The 11,529-nt window shown below is 56.5% G+C and overlaps 1 pseudogene; it reads right to left on the reverse strand.

Moving 5' to 3' along the window:
- Positions 1–1,288: 1,288 nt before the first annotated feature.
- LOC102380793 lies at positions 1,289–11,187 on the reverse strand (annotated as a pseudogene).
- Between the last annotated feature and the right edge of the window lie 342 nt (positions 11,188–11,529).

Genomic DNA, 11,529 nt, shown 5'->3' on the forward strand with positions numbered 1-11,529 from the left:
TGCTTCCAGTTTTGGGCTCCACAATTCAAAAAGGATGTGGAGAAGCTTGAGAGAGTCCAGAGAAGAGCCACGTGCATGATCAGAGGTCAGGGAAGCAGACCCTACGATGACAGGCTGAGAGCCCTGGGGCTCTTTAGCCTGGAAAAGCGCAGGCTCAGGGGTGATCTGGTGGCCACCTACAAGTTTATCAGGGGTGACCACCAGCATCTGGGGGAACGTTTGTTCACCAGAGCGCCCCAAGGGATGACGAGGTCGAATGGTCACAAACTACTTCAAGATCGTTTCAGGCTGGACATAAGGAAGAACTTCTTTACTGTCCGAGCCCCCAAGGTCTGGAACAGCCTGCCACCGGAGGTGGTTCAAGCGCCTTCATTGAACACCTTCAAGACGAAACTGGATGCTTATCTTGCTGGGATCCTATGACCCCAGCTGACTTCCTGCCCTTTAGGCGGGGGGCTGGACTCGATGATCTTCCGAGGTCCCTTCGAGCCCTGATGTCTATGAATCTATGAAAGGTTCTGCTTTCTGTCCGCATTTGCCAGCCCACAGTCTAAAAAGGTTGGGAGCCACGGCTCTAGGGGACGTTCTTATCATGGAAATGCTAGAAGAGAGGGGCTGAGGGGGCCTGCAGAGGTCACCTCCAGTCCAGCCGCCGCCCGAGTCAGCATCAGCCCTGTCCAAACCAGCCCAGACAAACCCATCATCACACTTCTTAGCCAAACTGCCACAAGCCTGACACAGAGGCAGACATCGCACATGGTCCTGCCCCAGGAAAAGCAGCAGGGCCACGGTGCTCATCCTCCTGCTGGTGCAACAGGTTGTTAATCCACACTGCAGGGATCCCAGGCAGAGGCCAGGATCACACTAGAAAGGCAGGCAAAGTTCCCCAGTCTGTACTGGTCTGGCCAGGGGGTCAGATCCATCATGGGGCTGAGGAGGAATCCCTGGGATGGAGCAGAGCCGCCTGGAGATCCCCCAGGGCTGCAGGGACTGGGGTCACCAGTTGGCCTTGGACTTCTTTGGGCACAGGGGTGGAGAGTGCAAATAAGAGAGAGGAAGAGATGGGGGGTCCACCCATCCCCCTACCCCATGACAGCCCACCCCACACCTGCCCCGTGAGAATAGGAACCGCACAGCACCTCATGCTGCACAGTGGTGGTATAGCACCCTCTGCCCCATTACAGCCCCTATTACACCTGCCCCACGGAAGTGTCGACCCCCCTGTAGGTGTCCAATGATGCCCCTGCAGGGCAATAAGGTGTCACCCCTACCAACTCTAGCTCCCTTCACACCTGCCCCAGGTGAACACAGATCCCACGTGGGACAGACACCAGCATTTGCATCAGATGAGTGCAGACCCCCCCACCCCATCTGGCACCCCACACCTGCAGGGCATGGGCAGTAATGCCCCCAGCTCCAGCCCTGCCCCCGACTCTGGAGGGGCTGCTGCTGCAACCCACCAACCCCCAGAGGGGACAAACTCAGCCTGATTCCCCCATGCTTGACTGGACAGCCTGTGCCCAATGCCCCATCCCAGGCCCAGCACACACCACCTCTCCTGACCCTAATACCTGCCCCAGCACCGCATGTTGCGGGATGCTGGCAGGGGTGCTGGCAGCGGTGTGGAGAGCCTGCTCTCCCAAGGGGAGAGACACCCCCCTGGAGCTGGCACCATGCATGAACTGCTCCCCACTCACCCAGTCACCTCCGTGGGGCAGATGGGTGGCTGTGGTGGGCAAGGGCAGGAACAGGGAAGACGGGGCTGGCTTGGGGCACCTGTTGAGCCAGTTGCCAGTCACTCGCCCAGGGTTGCTCACCCTGTGGTGCTGACTCACCCAGCTCCGGGTCCTGCTATGGGAAGAGGGCAGAAATGGGTGACAGTAGCCACTTGGGCAACAGCAGGGTGGGTAAATCAGACGACTGCCTGCTCCCAAGGGCTGGCAACAACCTCTGGATTGTGGTGAATCATTCAGAAAGGGAAGGGGCTGGGAAGTTACAGAGAGATCTGCCCTGGAAAGGGTTGTGGGCCCTGGTCTGTTCACATTGCACGGCTCGGAAGAGGACACAGAGATCAACTGCAGGGGTAGCATGTCCAGTTCTGGGGCTTTAGTAGCAGGGAATGCATGAGAGAGAATACAACGAAGGGGAGGAGGGCAGGGGAGCAGCATGCACCCTGTGGTGCACAGTTCTGATGAGGCCGAAAAGCAAAACAGGCTAAAAAGGCTCGAGAGGTGGCAGAAGCAGCTCCTTGCAGGCCCCACTGCGCATGGGCAGGTCTGGAAAAGGGGTGATGTGGTGGTGAGGAAAGGCGAGGTCAGGGAGAAAGGTAGGGAATGCTTGCCCAGCCATAAATGCACTCCTCCCTGCAACTCAGGGGGTTATATACCAGAACCCCTGTACCAGGAGGAAGGAGAAATCTGGGAGGCAGCCAAGGTAAGTCCCCAGGTGTCATCTGAAGTCAGCCATTTGGGAGAGGGCACCCTAGCGTGAAGGCACTTCTTCCCCTGGGAGTACTCTTAGAGAATGATGGGGAATGCACAGGCTCCAAGGCTGATGCAAACATCATCTCCTCCTTGCCTCCTCCCCCAACATCGGGGCTGACCTCTGCCTGAGGTGTTTCTTTTTAGCCCCCTGCCACCCACAACCACACCTTGGGGGACAGCGTCTGGAATCTGGACGTCCACTGTACCCTACAAGGGACAAAGCCTGAGGGAAATCTTTCCAAGGGCACACGCATCAGGGTGCTTGTCTGAATGCACCACTGGTGGGTGCTGAGCAGGCAGACATCTAAAAGCCCTTCCTGCACTGCTGGCAGAATTAGGGATGCTTCTGGGTGTGGATGTGCTGATTCTAGGATGGGTGGGAGAGATAGGTGAAGCTTTTCCAATACTCAGAGCACCGATGTAGCTTCTCCCCTGTGTAGATGCACTGGTGTTCAGCACAGACTGCAGGAGTAGGTGAAGCTCTGCCTACACTAAGAGCACTGATATGGCTTCTCCCTTCTGTGGATGCGCTGGTGCTTGGCCAGGTGGGAAGATTGGGTGAAGCTCTTCCCACACTCAGAGCATTGATATGGCTTCTCCCTTGCGTGAATACGCTGGTGCTGGGCCAGGCTGGAGGAGCAAGTGAAGCTCTTCCCACACTCAGAGCACTGATATGGCTTCTCTCCCATGTGAATGCGCTTGTGCTTGGTCAGGGAAGAGGAATAACTGAAGCTCTTCCCACACTCAGAGCACTGATGTGGCTTCTCCCTTTTGTGGACACTCTGGTGCTGGGACAGTTGGGAGGAATAAATGAAGTTCTTCCCACACTCAGAGCACTGATATGGCTTCTCTCCCATGTGAATGCGCTTGTGCTTGGTCAGGGAAGAGGAATAACTGAAGCTCTTCCCACACTCAGAGCACTGATATGGCTTCTCCCTTGTGTGGACACGCTGGTGCTGGGCCAGGCGGGAGGAATAACTGAAGCTCTTCCCACACTCAGAGCACTGATATGGCTTCTCCCCGGTGTGGATGCGCTGGTGCCGGGCCAGGCTGGAGAGGATGCTGAAACTCTTCCCACACTCAGAGCACTGATATGACTTTTCCATGTGGTGTTGGGCCAATTGGGAGGATTGGGTGAAGCTCTTCCCGCACTCAGAGCACTGATGTGGCTTCTCCCCTGTGTGAATGAGGTAGTGGCGGGCCAGGTGGGAGGACTGGGTGAAGCTCTTCCCACACTCAGAGCACTGATATGGCTTCTCACCAGTGTGGATGCGCTGGTGCCGGGCGAGCTCAGAGGCATAACTGAAGCTCTTCCCACATTCAGAGCACTGATATGGCCTCTCCTCTGTGTGGATGCGCTGGTGCTCGGCCAGATTGGAGGAATAACTGAAGCTCTTCCCACACTCAGAGCACTGATGTGGCTTCTCCCTTTTGTGGACACTCTGGTGCTGGGACAGTTGGGAGGAATAAATGAAGTTCTTCCCACACTCAGAGCACTGATATGGCTTCTCTCTCCCGTGTGTGCATGCACCTGTGCCTGGCCAGGCTGGAGGGCTGCCTGAAGCTCTTCCCACACTTCGTGCAGCAGTGTGGCTGTTGCCTCCTCCGCACACACCGGTGTTGGGACAGGCCTTGCCAGCTGATGAAGTGCTTCCTGCACGCGGTGCAGTGGTGCATCTTCCTCCCCAAGTACATCTGACGGTGCTGAACCAGGGAGAAGAAATGGGTGAAGGTCTTACCACATGTGACACAGCGGTACTGACGCTTCTTCCTGTGCACTTCTTGGGTTTTGAGTACCTCTAAGCTGCGCACAAAGCTCTTCCCCCTTTTGGTGAAGCGGTGAGAAAGCTGTCCAGAATGGATCTGGTGGTGAGCAGCCAGGGTCAAGAGGCAGGTGAAGCTCTTCCCACACGTGGCACGTACATGGGGCTTCTCCCCATCATGCCTTATCTTGTGCAGAGCCAGGCGCGAGGGGCAGCTAAAACTTTTCCTGCACTGAGGGCAGGAGTGGGCTCTCCCCCTGGGCTTGGAAGTGAGCTCCTGCTTCCCTCTGAGGCCTCCCCCACTGACTTGGTTTGCATGCAGTCTCTCTCTCCAGTGGACCTTTTCTTTCTGCCTCTTCAGTTGTCTCAGCATGACATATCTGTTACTGCACCTTGGGCTTTTTCTGGATTCTTTCCCTTCTTCACTCCAATGCCTAACTAGAGACGGGACCTCATTCACTGCTACATTTTCTTGCTTTTGGGGTATCCCCTGAAACTTGTGGCATTGGTCCTTTGCTGGGTTCAGGGAATCAACCTCACCCATACTCTCCAGGGAAGCCCATGGTTGCTTCAGCTTTCCAGGCCCTTCATCAGAAGCCTGCTCCTCAGTTCTGCTCAGCAACCAGGCATGTCCTGCATGGGAGGAAGAAACACCAGATTATTCCCTGCCTTGCTGCCAAGTGGCAAGCACTGCTATTCCTTCTGCTGGGATGGGCCTCAGAGCAGGACAGGACTTGGAACTTGTGTTTCCTCAAGAAAACTAGGTCTTTTGGCCAAAGGCCCAAGTGCTGGGGGTGAGGAAGTGCCAGGTCCCTGTGCCAGTCTTATCTTCCCTACTTGGTGGAGTTAAGAGGCAGACTCTCAAGGGTTCTGGCCCAGAATTCAGTCCCATCACCTCAGGCCCTGCTCCAACACACATGTGGCACATGTGAGTTTGGACTGTGCCTGAACAGGTTCATGTTTTAAGAGGCTGAGGATGAGACCAGGAGGATCTGCTCAAAGGAAAAATGAGACTCTCAAAGGGCTGCTGTATCCCACAGCACTGGTGAGTCCAGGGGGAGATAGTGCTGAGCCTCCACCTGACTGGGCTGACACGCTCCACAAGCCCCAGTGCTTTCATGAGACCCATCTGCAATGCTTGCCCTTGATCTCTGGCAGTCCTGAAAGCAGCATCTGGGTACAAGGGTGAACTGCCTCAGGGTGCATTTCTGGGGCTTGTCACCAGTCAGGAGTGTGTGGTGAGCACTGCCTTACACAGCTTGGCAGCAGAAGCCATCATGTTTCATGCATTATCCCTCCAAGAAATGCTCTGGGAGTGGAGGATTGAGAGCAGTGATCTTCTGCCTACCTGTTTCTGGGGCAATGTCTGGTGCCAGAAACAAGCTCATGGAGCTTTCCTCTGCTAATGAATCCCAGGCAGCCTCCACATCACAGGAAGCTGCGGTGGGGCAAAGGCCTTGGCACAAACCCGCGCACGGACTCTGGGCTGAGCCTCAGGCATTGTGACACTCGGGGCCCCACAGAGGAAATGGCACAGGGGAGATTCTGGTGGAAACAGTGGGGGGTTCACTTCCCCCCACAACATGAAATCTTCTGAATCCCACCCACTCCACCCACCACTTCATGCAGCCTGAGACCAGGATACACATCTGGTGCTCCAGGTCAACCAGACCAGGAGACACCAGGGACAGCCCCAGCCTCTCTCTTGTACAACAAGAATGGCTGGGGGCGTAAAAAGCCCAGAAGTGAGAGACTGTGCCCATGAGGGGTGAAGCAGAAGAGCCTAAAAATTAGTCCTGGGTAAGGCCCGAAAACTATACCTTCCTGGGACTGGTTACTGTGGGGGAGGTACCTGTACCAGGGCAGTCTCTACAAAATGCCACATTGCCACCCCTGAGAAAGGTGAATGCAGAGTGCCTGAAAACCTTGGCTCCCACTGCCTTGTGGGTTTCATTTTGCTGGGAAAATATAGGGGGAGCTGACCTCAACAGAAAACCCCTGGTGAAAGCCAAGGAGGGAAAGTGTGGCAGGTACACCTTGCAGAACCGGTCACTTGAAGTAGAAAACATTGCTAAAAAAACAGCCTCTCAAGCTGCAAAGAGGAGAATCTGTGAAGGAGCTCCAGCAGGGCCAGGGCCAGGGCCGGGGCCGGGGCCAGGGCCAGGGCCAGGGCCAAGCCAGCCACACTGTCAAAAGAGATCCCATGACATGAACTTAAAGAGGGTGAAGCCCTTCCCTTTTTTGTCTTTGGGTTTTCCAGGATGTGGACCAGCAGTGAGTCATCAAGAACTTCCCTTGGTACAAAGAAGATTCAAGCTTCACTGTCTTATGCATAGTAATTGTCTTGCTTGCATGGCTGTATTTGTGTACCGCTATTGCTGTAAGTGGCTGTGGTGTTAACTATGCTAGACAAGGAAATGTAATCAGAACTTCTGGATGGGTTCTGGAATATCTGCAAAGTGGCTACAGAAAATGGTACATCCCTGGAGCATGGCCTCCTGGGCCTCAGAAATAGCAGTCACACCAAAGATTGAGAAGGGCAGATTGACTGTTTCCAGGCACGCTTTCACCCGGGGCATGGAGCATTTGTGAGAGGGGAGTCGGGTGGATGGGAAAGCCACAACTCACCTGGCAGCAGGTCCTCTGACCTCAGCATTTCCCCATGGTCCTCATCAGCACAGACCCAGAGCTCCACCTGTCCTCGCTGGATGCGGCAGATCAAGTCAGGGGCAGGGCCTCGATATCCTGCTTGGGCAGTGGATAAAGAGAGCTTATCCACTGGCACTGAACGCAGAATAAGCAACTGAAATTTGGGGAATGGAGCCAATGAACTCAAGTATCAGATTAAGGACTTGAAGGACAAGGGAGGATGGACATTTAGGCTGGAAGGGAAGGCATAGTACGGAGAAAAGGATGGTCCTTTTCATCCAGGTAGTGGACTTATGGGCATAGGAAAGCAAACACCAGTGCAGCTCCAGGCAAATGAGTGGAAATGAGTTTGGACAGGACACACTAGGCAAGAGAGGGGGAAAAATCAGAATAACTGCTCAAGGAACAGCTGGTAGTGCATTTTTAGGCACAATAAATTGAAAATGATATGATCATGGTGAGAAGGCAAAGGGAAATCATGTTATCAAGGGGGAAGACTCTAAGGAAGGTGGCTGGATCAAATGAAGGAGTAATATATACAAGTATGAAGTGTAAGAGGTCTGATCATGGACAGAGTCATGGGGAGCAAAGGGATTTAAGGCACCAGCCAAAAGTTCAGAAGGATGCGATTTAAAAACAGGGAGAAGACAACACCACTTCAGAGCTCACATGGCTCCAGGGCAAGGCAAAAACCAGAGCTTTACCCAGGGAAACGAGGGCTTGGTAGTTCCTCAGCATCTGGTCCTGGTAAAGCCCCTTGTCTTCCTCTTCCAGCAGCTCCCACTCCTCCCGTGTGAAATACATTGCCACGTCCTCAAACACCTCCTGGAGCTGCAGGCACAAGCGTTACAACATCAGTGTCTCCTGCCCCAGCTGCCCCCACAGCCCTGTCTGCACTCACCCACTCACTCTGCACTACAGCCCTTTGCACACTTAGCCAGGACAGACGGGGTATGCTACTCAGCTGACACATGATATGCAGGGATCCTGGTTTTCTCTGTTTAAAAACTGCAGACTGTCTCATAAAAGAAAAAACTGCTCCCATCCCATAGCCCCCCCCCCAGCCCCTGGCCTTGCTGGTGACATCTGGTCCAGGAAGAGACAAAGGCTTGTGGCAGGACACCTTCAGCTCCCTGGACTTCCCAGTGCTGACCTCAGAGCAGCTGTCCTTAGACCAAACACTTCAGCACAAACCTGAACGTGGAGTTGTGCAACCAGAAATGATCTGCAGGCTGGGTTGTGTTACGCACGGTCCACACAGGGACTGTGCAGTCTTCTCCGATTAACTAGATTAGCTGCTGTGTCCCCTTTATGTGTGTGTGGGGGGCTTCACTTACATCCCCTCTCCCAGCACTGTTCCCCTTCCCACCACCCTGCCCCCCCTGGATTTGGTATAATAAAGACTCTCTCTATTTAATAGTTTTAATAGTCTGGTCTGTGCATAGCCTTCAATTCCAACTTATGAAATGAGTGTGGAACTGAAAAAGCCTATGCTGTGCCTCTAATTTAGTTAGTTTGTAAGCTGCAAATCCATTCTGGCTTCTGCCTCCCCTCACACTACCACAGATAATTAGCAGGCAGGTGTGCTGCTCACTCCTGCCAAACTGATGGGCTGGGAGGACCCTGCTGACATCAGCTGCAGAGACCCTCTGTGCTCCCCAGTCCTAGCCAGGCGGGAGAGGATTTCCTGGGCTCAGCTGTAGAGACCACTGCCCCGGGCTCCCTGGTGCTGGCTGGCTGGACTCTGACCAGGCCTTCCCGTGCCAGCACCCCTGCTCACTCTTCAGGTCTCTCTGCTCCCCAAACTCTTCACAGCACCCACCCCACTGGCTCCTCCTGGGCTCTGCCCCAGCTGCACTCCCACCCCCACCTCCAGCTGGTGCCTTGCTCACCTCCATGCTCTCCCCCTGCTTTGCAGGCCTGCCCTGCCCCTCCTGCAGCTGGCCTGGCCCAGGTGTCAGGGAGCCGCTCTGTTCCCGTCTCCTTGGGGAGGGTCTCTGCAGCTCCAGGTTTACAGGCTCTTCCTCAGGAGCCTGCTGATCTGCTCTGCTCAGGGTCCCACCATCTGCGGGTGGGAAGAGTGCACAGGTCAGCCCTGGGGTGGTGGCAGGGGAAAAGTCCTTCTTGTCTCCTGGACTGGCCTGGGATGAAGGGAGCTGGAGGGTGCAGTGTGTGGAAGAGAGGGGAGAAGGGAGACTCACTGTCCCACTGGCAAGAGGCTGGAGATGAGCCCCTAGAAGTGCTGCTGTGCGTTGGTGATCACGGCACCGTAACATTACTCCCGAGGAAAGGATCTGGAGGGATGCTGGTGCTCGGTCACGTCCATATGTTGTGGGGGAGGGGAGGATGCAGGGTCACTCTACTCTAGGACATATGAAATGCTTCCAGTGCCTCCAGGAGAACAAGAGCATTCGACCTGCTGGAGCACGGACCCATCAAACTGTTCTAGCAGAGAGATTTCTGCACTGGGGGACGGGGCCTCCTGCCACTGGGAAGGGGAGACCCACCGCTCCTCACTTCACCTGGAGAAGGGCCTGGTCCAGGGCACCTGCCTGGGGACCCTCCATGTGCAGGCAGTGAGAAAGATCCTGGGCCTCGGACCACCCACATGGACAAACCTTGTGGCCCTGTCCCGGGCAGGGGCAGGCATTGGAGCCTCTCACCCCAACGGCAGGACAGCCACTCAGGCTCCTAACTGCACACCAGGACTTCATCCCGCACCTCACCTGCCCCTGGCTCCTTGAACTCATTCAAGAGCCACCGGCTACTGTCCGCTCTGCTCTGCTTGCTGTCCCCCCTTGCAGCACTTTTTTGGAGCCTGCGACCCCACTGCCAGCCCTGTTTTCTATTTAGTTGTCCCCCAAACTCAACTGACCTAAACCCCGTCGCCAACGCTAATAATGGCAGGGGGTGTGGGGAGGTAACTGCTACTCTTTGGGTGTTGAGCCCACGTTAAGTTTGTACATCAAAAAGGACCTGGCTCCGGGTTGGGCGGGGACTCCTCTTTGAGGACATGAGGCAGTCTGTCCTCGGGCCCTGGGGTTTCCAGATCTCCTGCCTCCTCCAGAGGCCTGTCCTCACCATGGGTCTTCAGCTGCTGGACCCAGGAATCACCAGGCTCCGGCAGGGCCCCCGGGGACTGCATCTTGTCTGAGGACACCTCCTCAACCTTCACACGCATGATGACCTGGGGACAAGATAAATGTGTCACTGGGGAGCCGGGTTCAGGTGGGGAACATCCCCCAACACGTGGAGTTGGAGATGGCACCAAACAAATGCTCTCACCTGGAGCTTCTCATCCTCCGCTTGCCCCAGCTCAAACCCCTCAGCCAGGGCCACGGCCTGGGCGCAGGTCTCCACGCGACACCCGCCCACCCAACTCCGCATCTCCGGAGACAGGATGGCCAGGAACTGCTCCAGCACCACCAGCTCCAGCATCTGCTCCTTGCTGCGGCACTGGGGCTCCCACCAGGGCCGGCACAGCTCCCGCAGGCGGCTGCAAATCTTCTGTGGGCCCTCGGCTTCCCGGTAGCGCAGGCCACGGAAGAGCTGGCGCCAGGGCTCTGGGGTGGGGAGCTCATCCCGCGGTGCCAGCTGTGGGGTCGCGGAGGGCAGCTCGGCCTCGCAAGGGGGCTGCATGGCCTGCATCGCGTCCTGCCCCCAGAGCTCTTGGTGCTGGACTGGCTCCAGCCTGGATGACACAAGTGACTGGACTGGCTCGTCCTGCAGCTGTTGCTTTACTGGCTGTGATGCCGACCACCTTGGAGAGTCCAGGCCCCAGTACTGGTTTGGACAACACAAGGGACTTCTGCACCCTCAGCCCCTGCCTGCACACCTCCTGGGTCCTGCTCCTCCAGCTCCCGCCATGAAGGGAAGGCCCACGGCTGCCACGGGCTCCAGTGCAGCAGCCACGTGTCCCCAGGAGGGATTTCACCGGCCGGGGGCCTGGGCTCTCGCTCTCTGTACACTCGTGCACGGCGCCTGTCGGCAGTGTCCGGTCTCCAGGAACACCTGTGGGAAAGAAGACAGCGGAAATCCGGCCACGGATCAAACATCGGGGACCTTAACCCTGCCCCAGCCCAAGGTCTGCCCAGCCCTGATGCTCCCGACCGCCCTACTCGGAGCAGTCTCAGAGCCATTCCTTCCTGCCCCTCCAGCCCCAGCGCAGGATGCGAGCACCAAGCTGGCCAGAGAAACAGTGCAGTTGCAGCTCTCCACCCCTTCCCCAGCCCATCGGCTGCTCCCTCCTGCCCCAGCCCTGCAGTTAGGGTGACCCCAGCTCCCTGATTGAGTGGGACAGCGCCCAAATAGGAACCTCAAATCCCGATAGTTGGCTGCATGACCCCAGGACAGCGTTTGTCCCAAATTCACAGTGTGTAGAGGGATGGGAACCTGTGCTTTCTCTTTGCAGGCAGGCAGCGTGCAGGTGTGCAAGGGGCTGGTGGGAGCGGGACGCAGGGGCACCAGGGCACTTGCATGCCTGCACAGAAGCACCCGGCAGCGAATACAGTGGGAAAGGCTGGAGAGCAGCTCACTGCAGGGACGTGTGTGGAGGGGCGGGGGGGGGGAGAGGTGTTGTGGGGCAGAGTGGGGTGGATGGAGGTCCCAGGGGGAGGGGAGAGGGAGCGCAGGGC

The sequence above is a fragment of the Alligator sinensis genome, unplaced genomic scaffold (assembly GCF_000455745.1).
Source record: "Alligator sinensis unplaced genomic scaffold, ASM45574v1 scaffold732_1, whole genome shotgun sequence".
Lineage (NCBI taxonomy): Eukaryota > Metazoa > Chordata > Crocodylia > Alligatoridae > Alligator > Alligator sinensis.